Consider the following 11,530-nt stretch of genomic DNA (forward strand, 5'->3'; position numbering starts at 1 on the left):
GGCGGGTGAGCTGCTCTTTGCCCTCCTTAAGGCCCCTCCCCTTAGGCTCAGGGCCTCCCACAACTGCCCTTTACTTCTTCTTCATTATCTCCCCTTCTCCACTGGATCCTTTCCATCAGCATACAAACATGCTGCAATGTTTGCTGTCTTGAAAATAACCAAAATCGGGGCGTCTGGGTGGCTCAGTCGATTAAGCGATTAAGCGTCTGACTTTGGCTCAGGTCACGATCTCACGGTTTGTGAGTTCGAGCCCTGAGAACAGCTCTGTGCTGACAGCTTGGAGCCTGGAGCCTGCTTTGGATTCTGTGTCTCCCTCTCTCTCTGCCCCTCCCCCTCCCCCAAAGTAAATAAACATTTAAGTAAAACAAAATAAAATAACAAAAACAAAAACTCCCTTACCTTCAAACCCCTTCCAACTGCATTCTCCTATTTCCGTTCCCCTTCATAACAGAACGTCTCGAAAGAATTGCCTATATTCTCCTCTCTCGTGCTCTCCTGAATCGGTCTCATTTAGACTCAATTCCTTACCACTCCACAGGAAACCGCCCTTGTCAAGGTTGACAATGACCTCCACGCGGACCACTTGAGTGGTCAACGCCCTCGTCTTCCCACTTAGGTCACCCGTGCTGGGCGCACTGGGACAGTCCCCTTTCCTGAACACTTTGCTCGTTTGGCTTAGGAGACGCCATTCTTCTTCATTCCTCCTCCTACCTCTCAGTCCCCTTTGAGGGCTCCCCTCTCCCTTCTTGACTTCATGACAGCGGTTCTCAACGCCACTTGCACATGAGAACCACTTGGGCTGTGTCCACACAATTCCGATCCCTGGGCCCTACACTAGATGCTCGAGCCAGGAGCCCTGAGAGGAAGGCCTCGATAATCACTGTGTGTTTTCAAAAACCTCTGAAGGTGACCGTGGGAAGGACCACTGCTCCGCACATGGCCGTGGCTAGCCTAAGGTGCTCCGGCTTCTCTGACCTTCTCCATCCATACCCACCTCTTAGATGATGGATCCCATGCTGGTGACTCTCGGGTGTGCCTCTCCACCTTACCTTTCTCCCACACTCATACTTTATATACCTCACTGCCTGTTAGGCAACACCTCTCTAAATGAAGAAACAATTCCCAAAAAGTCCTTTTGGCAACAAGAATCCCCATTACTCTAAAAGCCCTTTGAATTTATTTTTTGACCACTTCACCTGTTTTTGGCATATGCTCAATAAGTGACAGTGACCAGTAAACTGTTCATGGTTCACAGAAGCAAGGTATGAATTCCCTCAGATTGAAATATAATGTAAATGAAATGAACCAGACGATTCTGCAGGTAGAATACAAAATGGCGCCTGCAACTTACAAGTTAAAGTGAATTCCAGATTAAAATGAAGAATTATATTGCACTGATTCACTGGGAAATGCCAGGGAACAAGAGTGTGTTATTTTGTAACCTGGAACGAGGCAAAGAATATTCTTAATGTTTTAGGTCTCATTCAGGAGAAACCCCAAACCAGAAATGTCTTCTTCAATCATCAAAACATAGTAAGCACTGATCCAGGGCTCAGAAGAACTGGTCCAGGTCCGAGCAGTTCCCAGTTTCCGGCAAGTCAAAAACTCGCATTTCTTCTATCTTCCGTAAAAAGCGAATATGCGTGCACTTCCAACCTTCAAGGGGTTTTGTGTGGTTGAACTGAGTATTTTTGGTAATACTCCTCTGAAGATTATTCAAAATGATGTTACATTTATTATAATTGTACAACTTCATGCTCTATTTAATAACAAATTATTTTAAATAATGCTGTGTTAACAATTTATCACAGAGACCTAGGAAAAGAAATCTAAAAATTTGGAATGTCTCATATTTAAGGTTCCAATTTTCCCCACAATAATCACAAGGGTGATTTTGCAATAAGCCCATGTCCAAGGTCATAAGACTACCAAGAAATTCCTTAAAGTTGGTCATTTCAAGTTCATTTTATTTTAAAAAAAAATTTTTTTTTAACATTTATTTATTTTTGAGACAGAGAGAGACAAGCATGAACGGGGAAGGCGCAGAGAGAGAGGGAGACACAGAATCAGAAGCAGGCTCCAGGCTCTGAGCCATCAGCCCAGAGCCTGACGCGGGCTCGAACTCACGGACCACAAGATCGTGACCCGAGCTGAAGTCGGACGCTCAACCAACTGAGCCACCCAGGCGCCCCTTCAGGTTCATTTTAAAGTATCTTCCTTCTGCTATGTATTATTATTATTATTATTATTATTATTATTTTAATTCTGTAGATTCTTTTTTTTTTTTCAACGTTTTTATTTATTTTTGGGACAGGGAGAGACAGAGCATGAACGGGGGAGGGTCAGAGAGAGAGGGAGACAGAGAATCGGAAACGGGCTCCAGGCTCTGAGCCATCAGCCCAGAGCCTGACGCGGGGCTCGAACTCACGGACCGCAAGATCGTGACCTAGCTGAAGTCGGACGCTTAACCGACTGCGCCACCCAGGCGCCCCTGTAGATTCTTTTTGAAAGAAGTCCAATTAGGCAAAGTTATTCCTGCCTTACACCTACCAAATCATTGTAAAAACTACTTTCTTCCCAAAGTTTTTAGCAAATTCAGGTTTTCATTAAATTTTTAAATAATCTTTAAGAAACACTTTTGTTTCAAGATGTAGTGAGAATTTCAATGATGCTCATCTTTGGACCACATCTAGGTCCAGAATTACCTGATTCCAGTCAGACTTCATGACCTTTAGGTTATATATCCTGTAGCTAGCTTTATGCTCTATTTCTGGGTGATACCATTTATTCTTCAAATTAACTGTTTGACCTGGACATTTAATCCTCAGTTGCTATGATAGGAAACCCAGTGAAGATCAACCATATTTACGAACTGTCTGATTTTTTTTTTTTTAACTAGGCTTCACATCCAGTGCGGAGCCCATTAAAGGGCTTGAACTCAAGACCCAGAGATCAAGACCTGAGCTGAGATCAAGAGTCAGACGCTCAACTGACTGAGCCACCCAGGCGCCCCGAAATATCTGGATTTTTTAATGAAGAAAATAAAACATGTCCTTCGCAATTTCTTGGAAACTCGGTATCTGTTAATTCATGCCTCCAAGTAATCCTGACATTTTAACATAGTTCAAAGTGAGAATTAGCCAGAATAATGAATCTATTACCCAAGTCTCCTCACAAACTCAAGTTTGGTTTTACAATAGAGACACTGAATGCTTCTGTCTGATCTCTCTCTTCCTTGTGGTTCCACAGGGCGTCCCCATATTTCAAACATGTCTGGCCCTAATGAATTTTTTTCTTATTATGGCCACAATCTGTTGTGGTGTCAGATTCACACCAGCTTTGAGGGCTTTGTGGTTCTCTTTTCAGCTTCAATCCTTTGCAGTTTCTGGAGTGTTGACTGAGAGCACAAAATAACTGGTCTGGACAGATCTGCAATACTATCGTGGTATAAACCAGATTAAACATTCAAAACAACTCCTTTCTTCTCTTGATCACTGAAGCAATGGAAGCCTAATATGGTGAAGGATATATATATATATATATATATTTTTTTTTTATCTGTAAGTCAACTTAAAACAAATGCACACCACCTTGAGAACAGACCTCCCCAGAACTTCCCAGGTCGAGGGCAGCCAGGGCCTCATCATTTTTAGTGTTGAGGTCACTGCTTGGGGCTATGTTTTCATAATTTATCAAGAAATTAATCAGCTGGGAAATACCCTCATGAGGGAAGATCTCCATGGTCTGCTCAGAGTCTGAAAATCCCCATAACCCTTCAAGGTAACATCATCTATATGATTTTTGTTAAAAGAAAAGGGTAAACTGACTTCTAGGTCACAGAGAGTCACACGAGCACCGCAATTTAATTTCTCCATTTCCAGATTTCTGTTTAAAAATTCTATGCCTTGGGGCACCCAGGTGGCTTGGTTGGTTGAGCGTCCAACTCTTGATTTCCACTCAGGTCTTGGTCTTGAGGTTCGGAGGTCGACCCTGCGTCAGGCACTGCACACACAGTGCAGAGACTGGTTAGGATTATCTCTCTCCCTCTCTCTCTGCCCATGCTCCATTCACATTCTGTGTGTGTGTGTGTGTGTCTGTCTCTCTCCCTCTCTCTCTCAAAAATAAATAAATAAACATTAAAAAAAAAAAAAAGACACATCTATACCAGGCATTCTGGAAAGGAAGAAAGGGTTGTATACTATACAACATTTCCTCTTCCAATGGCATTGTGTACTTTCTGTGTGGCGATTGGACTTGTTCTGTGGGAGTCTGATACCTGTCCTACTAAGGACACAAGGTACAAACCCAGTGTAAAGTGAGCTCCTCCCTGAAGGGAGGAGACATTCCAAGACTGGGGAGGAGAAATAAAATGGATCCCGGAAGATTCTTCTGCGAGAAGGAGCCCCTCTGTTGTTCCGGGTGTCGATCTTTTAGTTCTCTACTTGGAACAATCTCTTTTTTAAGGTTTTATTTATTTATTTTAAGAGAGAGAGAGAAAGAGAGCCTGAGGCAGGGGAGGGACAGAGAGAGAAAGAGAGAGAGAGAATCCCAAGAAGGCTCCATGCTGTCAGCAGGGATGTGGAGCTGGATCTCATGAACCGCGAGATCATGACCTGAGCGGAAATCAAGAGTCCGACGCTCAACCGACTGAGCCACCCAGGCGCCCCTGAGCAATCTTTCAGTGAGTGAGTGTCCCTCCTGGAGGTAGATTCAGAGATGCCCACTGTCCTGAGAGGCCAGGAGAAAAGCTCTGTGGGGAGACAACCGTGTGGAAACATCAATCTGAAGGTAACATCGTATTATTTTATGAACCAGATTATTTGATTTCATGTCCATCTTTCCATCTGTACCCTTTCTATTGCCTCTTAGCATTTATTTGAACTCTGAGTTAAGTGCTTAGCTTGGACCGATGCCAAGGTTGCCAAGGTGCCTAAGGCTCTAAAATCAAGTCTACAAGGCCTGCCATTTTTGTCCTCAGGAAAAATGTCCCTATTTAGAAACCCCAGGATCTCTCTGGCGCCTGGGTGGCTCAGTCGGTTAAGCGTCCAACTTTGGCTCAGGTCATGACCTCACAGTTCACAAGTTCAAGCCCCATGTTGGGCTCTGTGCTGACAGCTCAGAGCCTGGTGCCTGCTTAGGATTCTATGTTTCCCTCTCTCTCTCTCTCTCTCTCTCTCTCTCTCTCTCTGCCCCCCGTCTCAAAAATAAATAAACATTTAAAAATATTTTTTTTAAAAAAGAAAGAAACCCTGGGTATCTCAGTTTTGTTACCAGCAGAGTTTAGTGGGCAATGCTACCACTTTTGGTAAGGTCAAGGTGCAAGAACTACAGGTTAAGAACATGCTACTTGGATTTGATTCAACTTCTACAGATAAGAAATTGTTGTGGAGCCGGAAGGTTTGCAAGGAAGCTCCTCCAAGCGGAAAGACAGAAGGGTGGTGGGACCCTGGACCATCAGGCAGCAGCCCTCCGGGGAGCTCGGCAACCGGCAAAAGGCAAAGGAAAAAGTCCTGGTGTGGAGGGCGCACCAAGCTGAGAAGCAGACACAGAAAGGTTCCCAGGCCTGATGGAGGCACAGACCCAAAGAAGCAGCACAGAAGGCAAAGTTTCATTGCTGAGGCTGACTGCAGCTCTGGAGCCAACCTCAGGCTTCTAGAGAGCTAGACAGATAACGGACATTCACATCCAGTGCTACACAGTAAGGTGGCTCCTCTGGAGAAGGTGATTCCTCTACGTTCTGATAGTTTGAGCCTTTTCTGTACACAAAGCATACATTACTTTTGACATTAAAAACAAGAACAAAAACAAAACACCAAAAAAGAGGAAGGAAGGAAGGAAGGAAGGAAGGAAGGAAGGAAGGAAGGAAGGAAGGAAGGAAAGAAAGAAGAAAGAAAGAAAGAAAGAAAGAAAGAAAGAAAGAAAGAAAGAAAAGGATTGGGGATGGGAAGGAGGAAGGAGGAAAGGAGGGACTCTGGTGTGTTCACCTCAGTTTCCCAATAAGGCAAGAGAACTCTCCATACATTCTCCTTTGCATTTACCAGCATCCCAGAGGCATAGCAGGGATGGACGGTGTCCTCATGGAGCAGTGATGGTGGCCAGGTGGGCAGTTATCGAGAGCACTTGAGGAAGATGGAATAACATCCCCTCCCTGACATGAAATTCCTAAAGACCGTGAAGGTTGGCGGGTTGGCCTGATGGACACATACTTGCCTAATGTCTTCCCAGAAGGCAAGACAGATATTTGTGTTTTGACCTGAGAAGATGGCCTCACCATTACCGCCCGCCTGTCTCTCCCCACCCGTTGCCAGAGGAAAATATTTTTTTCTAACTCGTCAAAGAAAAGATAGACACATTGCATTTCCATTTAATGTATCTAAGGGAGAAATAGAAATAGAAATAAAACCCACAAGGCAAATGCTCATCTATTGGTTCACAACAGAGTTGAAAGAGAAGGTGAGGATGTTTCGTTCACCTTGAACAATCCCCATACCCCTGGCTTTGCAGGTGTGAACTCACTTTTCAACTTCTTAAGTGCTCACCGGGAACTAGGCATGCCGTCTGGTGCTGGAAACACCAAAACGAAAAGATGAGGGATCCATCTCTCCTCACCAGGAGTTTAAACAATTGGAATGTTTACATTTGCTGATGCAGAATGGGGTGCAAACAATGGACACACGAGGAATAAAGTGTGTAAGTAAGCCTGAGAATTCAGGAGGATTCTCTACACCGAGACTCACCTTCCATCACATTATTTCTGAGCGGAAATTGCTTTCTTTAGCTTAGGCCCAACTTCCGTTGCTATCACGGCTCACTCGTTACCTGAATTTGGCCACTATTAAAAATAAGCTGCCTTGAAAGCACAGAGTCACAATGAAAGAAAATATTCCATCTATCCCTTTTTTCTCTAGCTCTTCTTCTCTTGCCTTCTCCACACCAGTGCCCTTTAGTGAAACAATCATGAGCAGGGTCCATCCCACACCCAAAAAGAAAGCTAAAACCTGCTGTCAAGTGCGTCTCCTCAGTGGCCGGCGGTTTTGATTCATTCAAACTTTAATTCCGAGTAGGTGACCTACCATCCCAATATTCTCCGGACTGAAGGGTCTGCCAGGACTCAAGACTCTCTGTGTTAAAACCAGGATGGCCCTGAGCAAACCAGGACTACTAGTTACCCTGAATCAGCTGGGCAGCAATGTTTTCTTGTGATCTGGAGGCTCATGCCAGCCTTCCATAAGGACGCTAACTTGCGTTCATGATTTCAGAAGCAATCATCTCAAATCACTACTTTATCAAATCAGGTTCGTGGCCACAAGAGGGCAAAAGGGCAATCTGGTTTGCACTCCCTTGACCCCCTTCCACCGTTTTAAATTATGGCCAAAGTAAAAAAGAAATCAAGCCCCTCCAAGCCAGGTTCTAACCAAATCTGATTCAACCTCTCAAAGAGCAACACTTAAAACCAGGAAATAGACAAACCTGTAGGCTGGGGATCGAAGAGGAAGAGCAAACATTCCTTGTATTGCCTGCACAATCTCCACCCAACAGGGTCTCAGGGATGTCCAGTAAGTGGCTTAACCAGGGACCGCCTCCTTTACGCCAGGTCCTTTGGGCTTATCTCCTGGTTTGAATTAAATACAAAATCATCGCTGTAGATCTTACTGTTTGTGTCTTAACAGTCAACCATTAGAACTTACTGATTGCCTATGGGGGACTAAAAAGTCCCTTTGACTGGAAGAGAAATACCTCTATGCTCAAAATGGCTCCAGATATGGGATACGATTCTTGTCTTCAACCATTGGCCACCCTTGTTGAAACAAGACTGTATCATCCAGGAAGCCCATCCCAGGAGGGAAGTTAGAGTCTCCCATATTTCTCTTAGGTATTTAAGGACGTCTAAGTACACAGCCCTCAGCAATTCTTCAGAATATCTTCAGATTCTCTGACTCTGAAGTCCCTTGGGAGAGAAGACAAGCGAGGTGAGCAAAAGGGTCAGGGAGAAAGCTCTGAATCCCACACGCTAACAGGGTGTGGTTCATTATGGCACCGCTCATCCCCCCCTTAGCTTCCCAGGGCTGGGTGGTTATTGGCAATTGCAGTTCACGGCAACTGGAAATACTAAAGCTTGCCATGAGGAACATGGAAAATGCTGAACTTCAGAAGGGCCCTAAATGGGGATCTTCTCAGCGTGGAGAAAAAAAACAGAAGACGACGTAAGTCTTAGTGAGGTCTGTGTGCCCTTTGTAGTCACCACAAGAGCACTGACTAGGGTAGAAAAAGAAGCTGGTGGGGGCGAGGGATCAGAGATTGAATGCAGCCCCAACCCCCTCCGACCAGCAGTACCTATCTTCTGAGCGCTCCCTTCGGAAACATCTAAATGCCCATCATAGAAAAATACACTTGCATTGTTGAACCATGGGGAAAAGTCACAGCTTGGTGGTCTTGGCTTCTCACACTTTCCAATCCTTCTGTTCCCCCAAAATGATAGCCACTGGCAGGGCATGTAAATGAATGCCCCCCTCCCAGGACACCGCCACAAGGGGTGGAGCCATCAGCCCAGAGAGAGGCTTCTGCCTGGTGCAAGGGCTAATTAGGACACACGGTCCTCAGTGCTTCTGTGGTGTGGGTTGGCCTGTGGATGGATTTTCCATTCCATCTTTAATTTTTTTCTCTTCACATTTTCCACACTGCACTAAAATTACTCTCCAGAAAAGCATTTCTCTTTCCTTTTGCCACTTCACAGCCTGTCCCATTAGAGGATTTTCAGGAAGGACTAGCTGGTACCTGTAAAAATATCCACTGACTTTTACGAGTGGAACATCACAAGAAAATCCTATTTTCTTTTCTCCTCCTGTCCCTTGCCTGCTACCCACTCAACTCATAAACTCCATAAAAGGATTTCAACATTTCTTGTCATTTTCCTTATTTTTTTTCTTCTACGTTTTTTTCTTGTGGGGGGAAAATTTATTTCGAGAAAAATTTGTATTTCCAGTACCTGTAGCTGACTTCCAAAAACAGACCAGAAAGTTCACAGTGAGAAGCCCCAGTCAGCCTTGTGTTAACAACCCAAACACACATAACAACACAATATGTGTGTGTGCGTGTGTTTGCATTGCTCAAGAAGTTACATGTCAGGGCCTTTTTTATTGTTTTTGTTTGTTTGGTTTTATGGGCGTGTGCTCGGGTATGTGTGTTTGTGTGTAAAAACTATTTCCCCACCAGGTTATTTTTTGACTTGTTTTTTATTACAAAAACTAATACATTCATGATGGAATATTCAGAGATATCAAAATAGAAAAAACAATTTTCACCAAGCTAAAAGCCAAAGGCCACCAATATTACTGTTTTAGCATATTTTTCCATTATCCGACCGCCTACAGGTTTTTTTTTACATGCTGTTTCAGATTTCTGTAGAGGTTCACCGACTTACTTCAAATGTTCCCTTCCCTGAGAAATCTTTCCTAAGCCTTTCGTGGCCCCGGAGTCGGCTTCCCTTGTGATCCCACCTATCACGTCAAATGACAAAGATCCTCTGTGTACACATTTGTGCCGTGCACTGTACTGAGCCCTCCTGTTTAGCAGGGACTTTCTTTCCCTTGCCCTAATTGCTCTGGGATCTAGCACCTAGCAGTACGTGCAACAGTCAGAGCGAATATCGATTTGCACAATCTCTGTGTTAGAGCCGGTTACCAGGGACTGAGCCGAGGGGACCTGAGGGGAGCCGGCCATGGGTTGTGTGTGTGTGTGTGTGTGTGTGTGTCGAAAAAGAGCAGGGACAGGGGGATAGGATAAAAGGACTTGAAGAAGAGCAATGCCCAGACCCAGTGTCACCAGTCCAGTGGGGGACATTGGAGGTTTTATTCAGGTATAATGCTTTCCCTGGATGCTATGCAGGAGAAGATTAGAGCTGGCTCCCCGACGTGGAAGCAGTCGTCACTTACGAAGCTGAGGGTGGCTCGGGCTAGAACTGAGAGAAAAAGAGGAGAAGACAAGTGAACAGACTCAGACGTACTTTGGAGCTGGACTAAGCGGGAAGTTCTGACAAACGGACTCTGAGGGTAGGTGAAGAACCTCGTTGGTCATCCACGTCTCTGGACGCGTGGATGAAGGTGTGACTGACGGAGATGGAGAAGACAAGGTGGCAGTCAATTGAAGTGGCAAGGCTGGAGAGGTCATCCTGGGACATACGAAATTTGAGATGCGTCTGAAATGGCAACGTATAGCAGGCAGTTGGACGCATGAGCCTGGAGTTCAGAGAGCCAGTCTGAGTTGAGGCTATAAATTCCGGAATCGCCAGCAAATAAATGTTATTTAAAGCTATGGGCCAAGTTGAGACCACCCACGGAGAGCGTGGCAAGAGAAGAGAGGACATGGGCACAGGGTTTCGGTGAGCTGGGCCCCGCCCCCCGGAGCCAAAAGGAAGTCCTGGCAAGGAGATAACTGGTGAGAGGGTGCAGCTTGATGAGTGTTTTTTCACTTCTTTACCAGAAAAGTTTTCTGTAAATAAGCCATGAATAAAGACACTCTACATACCAGTGCTTACCAAACACTGAGAAAAATAAGGCCAGCGTCTCAAATATTCTATTTAAATTTCTCACCTGCTGTTTATTCTGCTTCTGTTCTTTCTATGGGTTTAAAGTTAAAATGCTCCCTTTTCTGTTTGAAGGAGTCCTGATGGCTTTCCCACCAGTCCACTCCTTGATGAACACTGTTCATCTCTTTCCGTTGTTCAGGTCATTTTAAACGTATCTCTGTCCCCTCCACTTAAGTAGATTTCCCCCACGCTTGCCCCTACTATTTTGTTACTGAACTCTGTTCATGTGTTCCGTCAGCCTTGAGAAACCTCTCAGCTCTGTGGAACACAAGACCACCACTCAAAGTGACATAAACAAGAAAGAAGCGTCTTAGCTCATCCAGCAGGCTGTCTCATGGCAGAGCCTTTCCAGAATTGCTTTATTCAAAGGTATGGCAGCCTCAAGGACACAGCCCCTTCCATCTTCCTGCTTTGCTGACCACAGTATGTTGGTTTCCCTCAACCTAGCTCCCTCATCTTTCAAGATGGCGGCCACAAAGGTACTGAGGTCACCTGCAGACACAACGGCCTCCAGTACAAAAAGGACTAGGTCTTCCCCTGTGTCTCTTTTTAAGAATCGTTTTCCAAAAGGCCCCTCTACCAGTCGAGGTGTGGGCAGGGAAGAGCTGATGCCCTCACAGAATTTAACGGAAGTGAATTTAATGAAGGGACAACTTATAACCCATGGGCAGAGTTTAGGGGACAGACCAACAAGAGATGGTCAAGTGTCAAGGACTAGTAATATCAGGAAGCCATGACTACTTCCGGCCCTGAAGGGATAAGAAGAACTGAAGTTCCCACCCCTGTAAGGACAGCTGTCACCGAGGAAGGGAGTCACAATCAGAGCGCCTTTTAACCTAAGTGCTAACTTGTTCTCTTTGCCTTTTTGTCTTAGCTCTCAGCAGTGCCTCCATTAGCCAAGCTCAGTGAAAAACAGGGGACAAGAGAGCCTCCCTGAATTTTTTT

General features: G+C 45.0%; 1 long non-coding RNA gene across 1 annotated transcript in view; it reads left to right on the forward strand.

Annotated features, from left to right (window-relative positions):
- LOC121014667 (uncharacterized) overlaps nucleotides 1–1,540 on the forward strand; it is a 5,262-nt gene extending 3,722 nt beyond the window's left edge. The window contains exon 3 of the long non-coding RNA XR_005783349.1: nucleotides 1,478–1,540. This is a non-coding gene — a long non-coding RNA (uncharacterized LOC121014667). The remainder of the gene's footprint in view (nucleotides 1–1,477) is intronic.
- Nucleotides 1,541–11,530: the final 9,990 nt, after the last annotated feature.

Source organism: Herpailurus yagouaroundi, unplaced genomic scaffold (assembly GCF_014898765.1).
Source record: "Herpailurus yagouaroundi ecotype Mexico unplaced genomic scaffold, PumYag 203, whole genome shotgun sequence".
Lineage (NCBI taxonomy): Eukaryota > Metazoa > Chordata > Mammalia > Carnivora > Felidae > Herpailurus > Herpailurus yagouaroundi.